The 14,161-nt window shown below is 36.1% G+C and overlaps 1 non-coding gene across 1 annotated transcript; it reads left to right on the top strand.

The window, feature by feature from the left end:
* The first annotated feature begins 3,199 nt into the window (after positions 1 to 3,199).
* Positions 3,200 to 3,271, top strand: TRNAP-AGG (transfer RNA proline (anticodon AGG)). Its single transcript has one exon. It is a non-coding gene; the product is annotated as a tRNA-Pro (tRNA).
* The last annotated feature ends 10,890 nt before the right edge of the window (positions 3,272 to 14,161 follow it).

The raw sequence follows: 14,161 nt of genomic DNA, 5'->3' as shown, positions 1-14,161 counted from the left end.
AATAATACAGACAAGAATTTAAAGTATTTTGTCCAGAATATGTAAAAAAAAAAAAAAAAAGTAACAGAGAAGATCCTTATAATTTAGTTGCAATTAAAAGCTAAATAAAAAGTATAAAAACAATCTAAGAACTTCAATTGACCTTGATACACTTGACAGCAAGACATATCATGAACTCATATCGTTCTGTTATGTTGAAAATTTAATGTGTTTGGTTAAAATCAAATATTAGCATTATTTGTAATTGAATTAGTGAATTAGTTGCTTATGAACTAAAACCATAAAATGAAATGAGGCAACACACATAAAATGAAATGAGGCACCAGTCGCATTTGAAACATGACAGACAATTCAGACATGGTCGTACCCAGTGCACAAGGCTCCCGCTTTACGCAGGGTCTGGGAGAGGTGAATTCAGACATGGTGTAAAAAAAATTCCAGAGAAAGTTAATTTGCTGCAAGAAGTCCATAAAATTATAAAAATAAAAAAAATTAATTGAGTGCAAATATGCGATCAAAACTGAGAGAGAACGAAAATTAAAAATAAGAACCTCGAGAGCCACAGAAACGAACTCGAGCAAACACTAAAAAAAGAGCCAATAGTAGCACAAAGCTAGCCTCCGATAACATACTATCAAGTTCAATGAAAAAGAGAGATCTGATGAATTCTACCTTTCTCACCTCTTTGGAGACCAAATGGAGTTCCTGGAGTTCTCCACTAGCAACACTATGTTGACGTGGGTTGTAGTGGGAGAGAAGGATGATGTGATTTAGATAACCAACAACAGAAATTCAGTAGGATTAAAAGTTACCTTTTTTTTAGGCTACTTGATGTCCAGAGGAAGAAATTTTGATTAGAAAATTGGGACCAAAATTAAACAAAGTAGCAAAACCTGTGAGAATTCCAATCACATGGTGTGGCAGAAATTTCATACATGGCTCTAATTAATTCTACCGACGAAGGCATCCCGGCAACCTATACAACCAGCTCTCCCGACCTGCAAAAAAAAAAATATCAAAACGAAAGAATTTTTTGAGAGAAATTGAAGTTAAAACTTCACAAATATTGGGAATTTGCATGATTTCGTTTAATTTGGAAAATTCCGTACCTTTCAATTGCATCATCAACGAAACATGGAAAACCTTTGATTCTTGGAGAAAGGAAACAAAATTAAAGATGCTTTGCAGTGCTGCACATAGAATGCTATTGGAGTAAAGCCAAGCCAAATCGATAGAACACCAACGAAAATATAATAACGTTGGAAATTTCAGGGAGAGCTATCAATATTAGAGGCCAAAAGAAAAAACTTACCATACATTTCTCCACCAATTAAACATTCAAAGCATCCAACCTTTTGCCCCTTCGCAAATTCTTCTTTAGCTGTGGAAATGAAGGGTGATGAAGTGATATCATAATTTTGTAACTGAACAAATGCAATGGAGAAGTTATGATAAAAGGTTGTGTGAGTTTGAAAACTGAACGGAAACTGCTATGCAGTTTGAAAACTAAACGTGCTAATTCTGATAATTTTTCTCCCCACGTTGGTTGTTGTATTTTTCTCTAAATATAACAAATTTTATATTTTTGACAAAATTATCCCTTTTATTTTGTTTCTATTATTTTCAGCTAGTTGTGGATTTTTTTTGTTTGAGGGGCTTTATAGTCCATTTTTTTTTGGTGAAGCCTTAAAACACCAAACTCTCCTTCTGGCTTTCTAATATTAAAGATTATCATGATAAAGTTTCAATGTTTCTTAGAACATAATGTTCGTCAATTTCTTTGGACACCTCAAATATTTATGATTTTGGATAACATTTTTCAAGGATAATAGATGAAGTACAACTTGAAAAATAGACAGTTTGAATTGTTGAAGTTCCGTTGGAGTAAGTCCCACAACAAGTCATGCAAATTCAACGTATCTTCACAAACCAAGAACTACGAGATCGCCCCTTTCATTATAGGGTGACGAAGAGATCATACTATTCGAGCCTTTTTTTCATGCTTATTCGAAGGTCTGGAGAAAGCTGCAACCAATAGAATTTTCCAAAACCTCCCTTCCTGAAAGGAAGAGCGTGAAATTCTTTTTCCTTTCCGCAAGGACTAGGAGATTGGATCCAGCCGTTTGAAGAATGCTAAGCTAAGGGCACTATTATTACTGATCGATAAAGATACTTATTAATAAAAAATAAAAAAATCTTAAAATAATAAGAGGGGTAGAGAAGATTTCAATTTATGGAAAAAAAAATTTCATTCATCTCAGTTATTTCACAAAAAAAAAAAAAAAAAAAGACGAAAACAAATGATCAGCTGAATTTCAAATAGTTAGGCTATCTCCAATAGAGGGCTAAAGGTCCAAAATCCAAAAAAAATGGCCTGATATGCCAAAAAACTCATCTCCAACCGATGACTAAGCTATAATTATGTGGAGTCCACCAATCTGGCCAAATGTAGCCACCTCTTAGCCCCTTTTTAGGACTCAGTTCATCAATTGCAATAATTAATTCAAATTCAACAGTTATATTTGAAAAAAAATCAAACGGTAGTTAAACTAAATTACCAATAAATTTAAAATATAAACTTAAAACTAATAAATTATTGAGATGGACTATGTTTAGCCCTCTAGGTTTAGGTCATCTCCAAAGGAGAGGGCTAAAGGTCCAAAAGCCAAAATTGGCTTGATTTGCCAAAAATCTCATCTCCAACTGATGGCTGAGCTATACTTCTGTGGAGCCCACCATGCCATTATTTGGCCAAAAGGCCATCAGGTTTGCCAAATTTAGTCTTAGCCCTTTTTTGAGACTCGGCTCATTAGTTGCAATAATTGATTCAAATTCTACGGCTATATTTGAAAAAATCCAACAGTGGTTTAACTAAATTACCAATAAATTTAAAGTATAAACTTAACAATAATAAATTATTGAGAGGGACTATGTTTAGCTCATTCGATTGGAGATGAAACACAAGTATGGTCTAACATTGTTTATTAAAAAATAATGTTTTGCAGTGCTATAATTCTGAAAGGGATAATGTTTAACCCTTTCATTTGGAGATGACCTTAGTTTCACCAATAGGATACGAAGACTTACTTTACATTTACAATTACACAAAAAAGTTTAGTTGTCTTATTATAGAGATTCACGTAATAGTAATGTTCCTTTTATGTAGAAATAAAGACAAGTGAACCTTTCAGTCAACAGCGGGCATTTGGTCTAGTGGTATGATTCTCGCTTAGGGTGCGAGAGGTCCCGAGTTCAATTCTCGGAATGCCCCTTACTCTTTTTTTTTTTTTTTTTTTTTTTTTATTCTTTTGATTTCTTCCTGCTTTCGGTTTTTTCACGCAGCCACCAGTTTTACGAGTCCTTCTAGAAAAACCACCTCTCCCAAACATCTTCTCTCTCTTTCGCGGGTTTTAACCATTTTCCTCCTTTGACTGCTCTCGTGGACCTCCACTTAGTCCTTTTTCCCCTAATTTTTCGATCACTTTCACCAAGTTGTTCTTCCAGAAGCACCAAAACCAACACCACCGAAGCCACGTCGCCACCAACCCATATCCTATTTCTAGAAGCCCTCACTCCCTCCCTCCATATATATACACACACAGATCCTATCCCCAATCACCAAACACATCCAGCAACACATACTGATCAACTTTATCACCACCCAGTTCACAGCTTCACAGACATGGAAAATTTCTCAGATTTCAACCGGCAAGAAGTCGAAGAAGACGCACTGTCCTTCTGCGATCTCCCGCTACACGACGACGTTGGGGAGTCGGAGGAGAACCCTATGGCCTCCGCTTCTTATTCTTCCGACCTAGATGCCTTTTTTGAATTCCCGGTAGACCCGATCCGCGGATACATCCCCATGGACGTCGTTTTCTGTGGAAAACCAATCCACCTTCGAAACGAGGAGCCTCAAATCGAAAACCCATTTTTCTCCCGATCCGAATCATTCAAATTTTCATCTCCCTCCCACCCTCACTCGCACCGGTCGGAATCGGAGCTTGTGAGCTGCCGGTCGCACTCGCCGTCGAGCAATTCACGGAAGCACAAGGTGCTGATAGGACTGGTGAAGTACCAACCGGAGATGGACATGAATGAGATCAGAAAGCGGCAGGGTCGGCGCACTCCGGCGCCGATGTTCCCTGTGATAAGCGGCGGGGAGCTAGCTAGTGTAGGCGGTGGAAGGAGTGGGTCCGGTAAAGGGCATTGGCGGCTGATGAGGGCTCTGAGGTGTCGGTTCCACTTGTTAAACGCGTTGGCTAAGGCGACTCTTGGTTGTATGCCACGTGTCTGAGTTGGGTCGTCGTTGGACAACTTGGACTTAAGACGTGGGATTAGTGGGTTCCAAGTCTTGGACTAGGAACTAGGAAGCGCAATCAAGCAACTGATTAATTTAAATTTGTTTATCTTTTGCTTTGTAGCTTCCTCATGTACAAAACTATTAGTCTACAATTAAAAAAAATAATTATTATCGAAAGAAAATTGCATACGTAATCTAGTCACAAAGAAAGATTAATTTACAAAAGATCCCCAACTCATTTTGTTATATGACTGCAAAGCGATTAATGAAAGTGAAATTTAATGCATAAAGAAAGCGATGAAGAAGCGTAATACATCTTTTTGTCCGTTAAAAGGTGCTTGATCCCTTAATTACAAATTACACTTTTCATTTTGAAGTCATGTGGATATACATTCTTTCTTTCACCAGCATAAGAATGATGGTGTAATATAATGATATGAACTTGTTGACCCTAAAATTACAAAGCCTACGTGGTGCGCAGGCCCAGTAATTATGAGTTAACTACGTCTTTGTGAATGCGGGTTTGCCAACTTGCAACCGAGCTTGATTGCTCGAGTAGAATAGATGTGGTGGTGATGGTGTCGAATGTGCTGATGACTTATGTTCTCGAGCGATTACAGCTCAAGGAAAGAGCACATCTTGGCCTTGAGTTCTAGAACTTGAAGACAAGGTTGCCTAGACTACTGCGAAGTTCAAGATTTCTTGCACCAGGTTTGGCTACTTCGACTATACTCGTATGAATATATGTGTGCCAAATTGTATCAGGCTGTAGGGATACATGTACTAAAAGGAGATAAACATTTTTATGTTGAATGTGGTTCGGTCATCTAGATGCTGAATTGCAAAAATGCACTTGAGAAAGTAACAAATCAAAGAACACTTCACTTTGCTGAGAAACTAATGAAGTGACATCTTTCATTGAAAAAGTTGAAAACTCTTCACCGGCTGAGACTTGGATAGATAACCAACCAAAAGTAGTATTGTTCATTGATCCAAAGTGAAGGTGCTTTAGATCACCTGGTTATACGGCTCTAGTGATGTTCACTTATCCAAATTGAGGTGTCACTAGTTGCCAACACAGTGTTGTTCACTTGTTCGATTCGAACTGAAGATGACGTGAGGGTTAGGATAATTAGTGTGTTTTATCAGGTATGAGAAGAGTTTTGTGTAGAGCGTTTTGAGTTATTTATTGGAGTTGAAGGGGCCTTTACTATTGCAGAGCCTTCTTTATTTATAGGTAAGGCATATGTGATAAAAAAAAATTAAAAAAAAAACATGTCGAGTCAGAGTCATGATGAGTTTGTATTTACTCAGCATTTGCTTGAATATTCCCCTTATCCTTTCGTGGCCAAAACTTTATCTCCATCTAGACTCGGCCTCTTTGAATCTAGTCTTATTTATGAGACTCATTCATCTTTTATCCAATCACTCATGCATTTTGATCCTTGAGATAATTCCTATTTATCCAATGCTCAATTTGATATCTGGCAATTTTCAAATCGTACAGAACTCGACTTAGCCACCCACACTTGATCTCATCATAGTTCTTCCTTCATGAGAACTCGGTCGAACTGATCCTATTTATGGGCTAAAAGCCCATTGGCCTGAATGATGCAAACTGGCTGAGGTTTGTGGTCCTTGGGTCAACCATTCTCAGTGCAAATTGTCATTTCAGGCCCAAACACAACTAATGGAGTCGTTTGGAAATACTTTTAAAATGATTAAAAATATTATTAGTGGAAATATTTTTGAAACCATTATTTAGTAAAAACGCAAGTAAATCCTGAAAAAGCACTTGAAGTGCTTCGTAGAAGAACCACATAAAAGTGATTTTTGAACCCAAATATATTTTCCTTAAAAGAACTTTCAACTATTTTAAAAGCACTTCCAAACAAATAACTAGACAAACACAATTTATAAATATTAATTTATAATTAAAAGACTACATGTCGACATTTAGTTTCACTAATTTTGTTGCCCTGATTGTTGAATGATAATCTTAAAATAAAAATTGCCAGTTGAGTCATTGGCGATTCGACAATAAGACAGGTAGGGCGCCAGCCATTGTTACTACACATTTCCATGACAAGAGAAAGAAGGGGTAGGGTTAGGGTTTGTGTTTGTGTTTAGAAGAAAAAGGGCCTCAGGATCAAGTCAAACAGATTTACCATTAATAACATTAGAGATATTCATCAATTTAGCCCCTGAACTTGTAAAGATTGGCTAATTTCCTCCCTTAACTTTAATTTTGGCCAATTTCTCCTCTCAACTCTCATAATTAGTCAATTTTCCCTCTCAACTGTACTTTTGGCCAATTTTTTCCCTCAACTATCATAATTAGTTAATTTGCACCCGAATGTTAATTTTTTTAATTTTACATCTATTCTTCTGTTAAGTAGGTATCCGCATGACTACCTTTAAAGGGCAAAAAAGTCATTTTCCCTACACCTTCTATCTTCTTCCTTTTCTTCGAACTTTCTCTTGTTCTTCCTTTTCTCCAAGCCGAGCCCGTGACTACCACCAATGCCTCCTTCATTCGTTGTTCACAGCCCAGTCCATTTGATATGCTGCTTTTGCAGTTTGCAGCTGCCCATACCCCGTCGCCTCCTCCTTCGGCCTCATCTACCTCTGTTAAGGTGTAGGGAAACCTACTTAACAGAAAATGACAGTAGGGTGCAAATTAAAAAAATGACAGTATGGTGCAAATTGACTTTTTTTTGCCCTTCAAAGGCAATCATGCGGATACCTACTTAATGGAATAATAGATGGAAAATTAAAAAAATTAACAATAGGGTGCAAATTGTTAATTATGATAGTTGAGGGGGGGGCAAATTGGCTAATGATCACAAATTCAGGAAATAAATTGATGAATACATTGTAACATTAATCCTTTAAATATTGGTAAAAAAAACCCAATGTTTACCTTGCTGACTCATTTGCACTCTTCTAGTAGCTCATCCCATCACATATATTATATATATACATATACTCTTTCCTCTCCCGTCATTAGTCAACTAATTTGCATTTGATTTTCCTCCCCTTCCAGAAAGCCTTGTCACCAAACCAACTCTCCCTCCCCAATTAATCACTAATTAATTAAGCTAATCACCCCAAATTTCAAACACCATCAGCCATATATAAACCCACTCCCCGCACTCTCCTTCTCACACCAATCCCAGCTTTTGCTATCTCAACCCTCAAACAACCAAGCCCTCTCAAAAAATGGACGACACCAAAAACACTGCAGTCCCGCAGGACCAGTCCGACGCAGACGACACCCTTTCCTTCTGCGACTTCTCCCTCTACAACGACGACTACGACAGCTACTCTCCCTCCCCCCGAAAATACCCAGATACCCCCGACAGCCTCTTCGAGTTCTTCATCGACCACCCGGATTTCGAGCTCGACTCCTCCGCCGTCGTCTTCTGCGGCAAAACCATCGACGACGTCGATTTCCCCCAAAACACGAAATTGGTGCAGAGGGACCCGCGAAACGGCCTCTTCCTCTTCAAGACCAACTCCTTCAAACGATCGCAGAGCGTCCGATCGCCGGTCGATCTCGAAAAATCGTCAGTCTTCAGGCCGAATTCGCCGGCCGCCGGCAGCTGTCGGTACCAAAGCAGCAAGTCCAAGAAGCACAGGACGGCCCTGATCGGGTCGCTGGTCAAGCCCCAGCCCAAAATGGAGCTCAGCGACATCAAGAGGCGGCAGAGCCGGCTGGCACCGGGGCCCATGTTCCAGATCGCCGAGGGAGACCACTCAGGCGAGCTGGTTGCTGCTTTCGCCGCCGATGGTGGTAAGGCCCACAAGAGCCCGCTTCGGCCGCTCAGGTGTAGGTCCCACCTCGTGAGCGCGCTGGTGAAGGCGTCGTTTGGTTGTATTCCGTCGCCTAAAACCCGTGTAGAATTATCCGATTTCCCGCGTGTGGACTGAGTTCTCGGTCGTAAATTACTGTGTATTTTTTAATATTAATTTATAATTATTTGTATTTAGTTTTTTCTTTATCAAATATTTTTGCTTTGTGATGTATAAACAAAGTTTTCTTATTTAATACCATTATTCTATAAGGATGCATACAACCATGTCAATATAAATTATTTAATACAATCTTCGTCTCCTGACTCGACCATCGAGATAATAATGATACTATTTTGCTTGATCATGCGTAAAAGACAAAAATAACCCTCTATCTCACCTCATGACTTTGTCAGCCGAGCTTTATTTTGGTTAGTATTATCAACACATTAATTTTTACTTCTTACAAATCTCTTTTAATTATCTATCGTCAAATCGAATGAATTGAAAATTTCATATGCAAAAAATCAACATATGTGTAAAAAAATAAAAATAAATATATGAATAGCATTATTCTTTATTTTATATCCAATGTTCTTTTACACAATACACATACCCTGCCACGTACGATGACCTCACACAAGAATCCCTTTACGTGTAGACAAAGCTTAAAGAAGTCAAAAGTAGTTGTTGGTCTAAATTTCTTTTTATTTCCCGGTCAAAAATTGTGTATCTAATTTTGAGGTTTATTTTTTAAGGATTCATCAGAAGTCCTCTGTCAAATTCAAACATCCAAAATACATGCATATATATTAAAATGGTAGAAAGTCGCTTTTCGACAAAAGTTGAACACACAAATGAAAAAGAATTAGTATGTTAAGTATTTGTACCTCAAACTTTAAATTTTAATGATAAGGATAAAATAAAAAATAAAGTGAATATACTATGATTGACTTTTTAGTGTAAGAATATGATTTTTCGTTAAAATGAACAGTACCAGGAGCTTTTTGTTAAAATTCCCTAATTTTTATTCATTTTTAAAAGTTGAATAGATTTTTTGTTTTTTCAATATTGCTTATATTAAACAAAAGAGAGAGAGAAAAAAAAAAAGAATTGTGTATTTGTTCAAACGTTAAACTAAAGAAAAATATATATTCGTAAATCCAAAGTTAAAATTTTTGGAGATTTTGCACCACCAAGTTTCAAGTTAAAATGTTATGGAGATTCAAGATCACCAACTCCTCAAGTTGCATGCATGTAACAAATGCTTATGAATATCGATCCATCAACTATGAGTATTTTATTCACTAGAATTTGATCTAGTATTCCATAACCTGCAATCATCGCGCTCCAGATAACAACATCCTTGTCCGTTATCCCTGCAAATAATCATACAGCATTGTCTATGCCGCCGCATTTCGAGCATGGAGGCAGAGAGCTCGTTGAAGAATGCCTAATTCCGGACAAGCTGCAAGAAGCTTGACCATAGCAACGGCATCAGGCTGAGTTTCATCTCATAGCATGTTGCGAAAGACCCCCACCGACTTGTATGCTATTCCGTTACAAGCATACCGGCTGAACAAGGTAGCCCATGAAACCGCATCTTATTTTGGCATTCTATCGAAGAAATCATTTGTTTCTTCGGGTGCGGAGCACTTAATGTACACATCAATCAGGGCTGTAGCTACCTTGACATCCAACTCGAAACAATTCCTGGCAGCGATTTCGTGGATCTTCTTACCTTCTTCTAATTGCCTGCCACTGCGCATGCTTGCAATGCACTGTTGGATTTATTCCGATGTAAATCAACCTTAAATGGTCTACAACATATAATAGGAATGTAATATTGGAGATTAATGTAGATATTGTGATTTATTTCCTAAAGATATCAATCTTATATTAGGTGTCTTGCAATATAAGTAAGATTGATGGAGTCCTTGATTTTATGTGATTATGATACCTAACTGATAGGCTAAAAAGTGGGATTTGGGATTCCTTTATGGATGGAACCTTAATGCCTTAGCCAGTATAAATACTAAGGTCCCTGCAAACCCTAGATACACAACAAACACTTCCCATAAAGTAGTTGTATCCGGCTAGGTGCTTTGTAGAAGACTTTGGTGTTGCCGCATCCTTCATCTTCTTCGTTTGATCTCCAATGGCTATTGCTTCATGATCAGGTCAGCTAAAATTCCTTCGTTTGTGTTTTAATTATATAACCACATAAAGTTTACATGTGGTATCAGAGCCACTGGTTATATGATTAAAACCTATTAGGGTTTAGGTTGGACTACATAATATTTTTATGTGCTGCGTTTTTAATCCATGTTATGATTGCATATACTTGGCAACACCACCATGTTGTTTCAATCGGTACAATTGATGATTGTTAATAGGTTATATAACCTATTAACAATATTACTTCTTTATATAACCATTCGGTTTTAGTCAAGAATTTTAATAATCTTATGGCATGATGAATATGGGAAACTTTATCAAGTATAGCAGCAAATCATGGATCAATCCTATAAACCGTGTTGAAGCATAAAATTAAAATAATGGTGATGATCCAAATATGGAAGAAGCTTCAAATCCCAACAGTTTTTTAAACCATACCTATTTTAATTGCAGATAATATGGTTTAGTTGATAGTTTTTTTTTTTTTATCAGGCATCTTTATTGCATGAAATATGTTTTGGGTCGAACCACCAAAGTCTAGAGATTGCTAGTATTTTGATCAAGCAAGCGCATGTAATTTTTATTTTTTAGCCAATTTGATTAGTCAAATTTGATTACCACCAATAGTTCTGATAAGGGGATATTAAAGAAAATTGATTAGTTAGTTTATTGGATTAACTATGACTGGAAACCATAGCATATTTCAGATTTTCTATTTTAAAGCTGATGTTTTTGGTTGAATTGATTTACCATGTGCCACTGATGATCTCAATTTTTGTAAGCATGCTATATTTGTTCTGACCTTACTGAAGAGGTCCCTCCGATTAGCAAGCAGAACGAAGTCGTCTACCAAAACAAAATGGTTTGTTTCATTTACTTTGATTTCCATAATGGTTTATGGTATTTTGGTTGATATATATTTGGGTTGATCCCTGAAAGCTTAAATTGGTAATAAGATAAAGATATAATTGCATGAGTGATGTGCTAATTATTGTAGAGCATGTACATACATTGATTACCATGTATCGGTTAAGTATGTCATGAATATGGATCCAATTTTTATATATTTTGGCAATACGTATCTAAATGGGCATATGCTTATTGAATAAGAACTAATATTATTTTCCATGAATTTTATTCTATATGAATGACTACCGGTGATACGTTAACGTGACAAGAAACAATTGCATAAGTGCCAGCAATTGTTTGATCAAGCAAGTATACATAATTTTCTAAAGCCAATTATGTATCTACAGTTCGCATAGCATGTGTATGTATTTACATTTGTTCTAACCTTGCATTGGAGAATTTCTTAAGATCCCTCAGTCGAACAAGCCCAATGAAGAGGTTCGTATTACATCGGTATATGAAATTCTGGTATGATATTTCCTTTTGGTCTTCATGATAAATTATATAAGGAAAGGTTATGTTGGATTCATGAAGTGTTATATTGTTCCCGCAAAATCCAACCATGTCGTGACGTCTTTCTAATTGTAGGAGATGGAATTAGTCATATCCTATAAGTTATCAATACTATTGGGATATGTTATGCCTATGATTGTAATAACATATATTACAATTGTGTTGCAAGGAAGCATATGCTAAGTTTTATACATGTCAACTATATACATGTCTGTTAATGAATTTGATAAAATTCCTATAGTCATACAGATTTTAGCAACATTTGTTAAGCAAATGACGTGTATAGTGTTGCTTGTATGGCTAATTTGGTTCAAGCATGAGATAACATATTTTTAATATTGTCATGGGTTTTGAACTATAGTGAATTGTGGTTTTGTTTCCACTAATTTTCACAATATGTGAATGAACTTTTATGCCATTAATAGCACAGGCAATATGCGTGACTAATCAATCAGGTTTATCTATAATTTGCTTTCCTGTCTCAATAGTTGTATAAATTATACATAACTAGTTAATTATGAAAATTTGATGTATAATTTGTGGATTGACTGAGAATGACATAAAGCATCCAGTGGCAAGAACAAGAACAAGAACATTATACAAATGAATGAGGTATGCAGTAATTATGTGACAATTCTCATTTGTATTTTATCTATTTATATGAGAATTATGGTTGGCCATGTGATTATATATATGTTTATAAAGAAGTGGTGAACATATGAAGGCATGCTGTATGTATTTCATTCAAAGCATATGACTAAAATTGATAAGCATAAGTTTTCAAACTTGTATATGGTTTGTTAGTTTTTCCTATGCCTAAAGAATTTAAACAATGTTTTGATGAGTCAATTTTATGTGCCATAAGGGGAGAAGAAAAGAAATTATTCAAGGCTAATGTATGGCATGTATTGGGGTTTTTTCTTTTGGAAGAAAAGAATTTTTGGTTGTTCCTTTACTTAATTTGGTATTTACAAGGCTAATGCACGATTTTGATGCTAATGTTTTAGGAGTCTTGTACTACAGAAATAAAGGTACAAAAGGAAAGGAACTCGTTTGACTTAAGAGAGCATTTAAGTGATATCACAATTTGGCTTTTGAATTAAAAGCGACTATATTGTTTAAAGTGTTTCCATTTTGAATCTATTAGCTCCATCATGTTTTCTCATACGTGTTGATATCCTTGTGGTGGAAGATTGATATTATAGCTCTTATACAACTTGATCTATATGCGATTAATCTCCTTTCAAGTATGTTGTCAGGTTTTTTGAGATTAATTGGATATCGAAGGGAGTCATGAAGGAAATTATTAAATTAAGGCCATTTGTTGGCAAGACTCGAAGCTTGAATCATGTTATCATAATTTTGTCACTTACAGCTAATTAATCCATGTGACGTTTGTATTGTTTTAGGCTGGAGATGATCAATGTCTTGTCAACTAAGCAAGCCGTAGCGGCTTAGTTGATGCTGGGACTATGGTTTTAAGTTACTTTGATCAACGTTGCATCTTAATTAGAATAAAAGGGATAATCTTCTTGCCCGTAGGTGTGGATCGTTTCTTTTGTTTTAATTAAGATGGCATAGTATGAGTTTTATTTCACAGGAGTTTGTGAAAACTTCATCTTGCCCGTAGGTGTTGAAGTTTTTTATGAAGGTAACTCTTGTGACATATAATTCAGTACTAGAAACTAATTAATTTGCTTGCCCGTAGGTGTAAATTAATCTAGTTTCATGAAGTTTATTGGGGATAAAGTTCCATGTCATCAGTTACAAAATCCCACTATGAGCCCCATAATAGGTTGTGGTTTTAAGGCATGGCAATCGGTTGCATCATAACATATTTTGTGTCTATTCATGAGACTTGTTGATGCAAAGTATTGGACCCATGAAGGTTAATCAAGGATTGCTAAGGTACACATTATTTAAGTCTTATGCTTGTAAATCTTTTCAATTTGAAGTATGATGTCGTTTTAGATGATGAAATTTGACTACTAGAGTTTCCCTTGGACATCGAAATTGAAATGATATGAAATTGAATTGTTATGGATGTATAAATTCATGATAGATGCACATAATTGTTTCTGGCAGATTGCATGTCTTGATTTAAATTGAGTGAATGATACGTCTAATGATCACCAAACGACCTGAATTTTTGATATGTTCAACATATATATGTCTACTATGTGTCTACAACTTTTCGTAAATTTTTGCCATGTAGTGTAATTATGGTGAATTTACTAGTAACCCATGCTCGTACAGACAGTTTTGCTGGCAGATTGTTTTTGTCTTTTGAGACGTCACTTTAGACAATTAGTTTGACCTAAAACGGCCCTATATTTTTATTTTATGATAGTATGTCTATTTTGATATGTAAAATTTTGGTAGCAATTAAGCTTGTAAATTAATTATGATAAATTCTAAAGTAAGTGTAACTCATTGCTGAAATTCTGTTTGACAACTTTATGT

Source organism: Malus sylvestris, chromosome 7, assembly GCF_916048215.2.
Source record: "Malus sylvestris chromosome 7, drMalSylv7.2, whole genome shotgun sequence".
NCBI classification, from domain to species: domain Eukaryota; kingdom Viridiplantae; phylum Streptophyta; class Magnoliopsida; order Rosales; family Rosaceae; genus Malus; species Malus sylvestris.
The sequence above is the reverse complement of the archived record's forward strand: the minus strand, read 5'-3'. Positions and strand labels throughout refer to the sequence as shown.